Source organism: Elephantulus edwardii, unplaced genomic scaffold (assembly GCF_000299155.1).
Source record: "Elephantulus edwardii isolate Elephantulus edwardi_28Jun2011 unplaced genomic scaffold, EleEdw1.0 scaffold00003, whole genome shotgun sequence".
NCBI lineage: Eukaryota > Metazoa > Chordata > Mammalia > Macroscelidea > Macroscelididae > Elephantulus > Elephantulus edwardii.
Genome location: NW_006399753.1, coordinates 36127977 through 36130052, shown reverse-complemented (window position 1 = coordinate 36130052; position 2076 = coordinate 36127977). Strand labels below are relative to the sequence as shown.

The 2076-nt window shown below is 37.4% G+C and overlaps 1 protein-coding gene across 1 annotated transcript in view; it reads right to left on the bottom strand.

The window, feature by feature from the left end:
• Positions 1-2076, bottom strand: part of MGAT4A (mannosyl (alpha-1,3-)-glycoprotein beta-1,4-N-acetylglucosaminyltransferase, isozyme A) — a 142656-nt gene that overhangs the window by 100585 nt on the left and 39995 nt on the right. The window lies entirely within an intron of this gene.

Below are 2076 nucleotides of genomic sequence, written 5' to 3'. Positions count from 1 at the left end.
TCAAATGGTATCTCTATTTACAACTTTTTGAGAAAGCGCCATACTGCCTTCCACAGGGGTTGCACCATTAAAACTTACATTCTTGTTCCTTACTACTTAAAAGAAGTCCTTGGCACAGATTTTCCCAATGCAACATGTCTTTTGATTTCCTGACCTACCATGAATGTTGACTGGGGATCCAAGTAAACTGGAATTACTGGCAACTTCAACCTTTCCTCCAACTATCTTTAGGGAGCTTGAGGGATCTGGTGGCCTAATGGAGAAAAGAGTTGTGCTTCTAAGACAAAAGCACATGGTTTAAAGCTACCAGCTGTCTGGGTGAGAAAGATGAGTAATCTCCTTCCATGCTACTTACAGCCTCTGAAACCCACTGGAGGGTCAGTTATGAGTGAAGAGCACATTATGACAACATCGTGATGTTGTTACCTATTGGTCCAGTGGTGAGGAATTTTGTTTTCTTGATATTGAGATGTAATCCATATTGAAGGCTGAAGTCCTTGATCTTCAGTAAGTGCTTTAACTTCTCTTCACTTTGTGCAAGTAAGGATGTGCCATCTGTTTATCTTAAGTTGTCGATGAGTCTTCCTCTAATCCCAATTCTTCTTCATAGAGTTGATCTTTGTGAATTATCTGCTCAGCATACAGACTGAATTGGTATTGAGAAAGAATACAACTCTAACACACATCTTTCTTGATTTTAAAAGCAATTACATCTTGGTCTATCTCTGAACACAATTAGGAGTTTTGAGGTTCCCATTCTTCTCAATGGTAGCCATAATTTATTATGATCCTTTTGTACAGTCAATACAACACACGTAAATGTGTTTCTGGTAGTCTTTGGTTTTGGCCAAGATACATCAGATATCAGCAGTGTTATCTCTTGTTTTACAGTTCTAAATCCAGTTTTAACTTCTGCTAGGCATTGGCAAAAAATATGGTCCCAAGAATTGATGGAATACCAACTGAGTGTTTCAACAAACAAATGCAGTCTTGGATGTTCTCACTAGTCTATGTTAAGAATCTAGAAGACAGCTACCTGGCCAGTTAATTTAAAGAGATCTATATTTGTTCTCATTCCAAAAAAAAAAGGTTATCAAATATATTGTGGAAATTATCAAAGATGTCAGTCTGGAGACTGGTCTTTGCAATCACTTGCTATGCACTGGAGAACTGGAAAATTACCATGGATGAGAGAAGGAGAACTGATGCCTTTGAACTGTGGTGGTGGAGAAGAGTATTGAATATACCATGGACTGCTAGGAAAACAAACAGGTTTGTCCTGGAAGGGTGAAGATGGGTTGCTTCTTGGAGACAAGGATTCCGAAGCTTCATCTGACATACTTTGAACATGCTGCAAGGAGGGACCAGTCCTTGGAGAGGGAAGTAATGCTTGGGAGGGTGGAGGGACAGCGCAGGAGAGGAAGAACCTAGATGAGATGGATCGATTCAGTGACTGCGGTAACGGGGGAAGGTGTGTCGGAGATCGTGAGATTGGCGGAGGATAGGGCAGAGTTTAGGGCTGTTGTAAACAGGATCGCTGTGAGTCACAGGTGACTCGACAGCACATAACAAAAACACAACCATCTTAAATATCACATACAAGTAAAATCTTGCTGATGTTTATTAAATAATGACTAGAATAGTACATCCACAGGGAACTGCCAGTAAATGTTGATATCTGAATGCTTTTTTAAATAAAAATGGTAATTTCATATGGTTTTAAGTAAGTTTTGGACTCAAGAATTTAATTAAAAATTTAAAATTTTATAATCAGCACTGATGAAAAATTAACACAAAAATGTATTTCAAACTAAACCCAGTCTTAATAATATGAAAACAGATGAGAGCATTTTGCTTTTAGACAACACATGGGAGAAAGTGACGACCTCCAAAAGGTGACATTACAAACATTGTTTTTAGGTTGAAATAAAAATTATCTTTTAAAAATTAAACTCACCAAATAAAACTCTAGCACTACAGAGAGTGTTGATAAATCACCCATTTGTGCAACAATGAATGAATGGAAATCCAAAGTCTCTGTAAATTTTCATTGAAATTAATAATAATTTTTTAAAA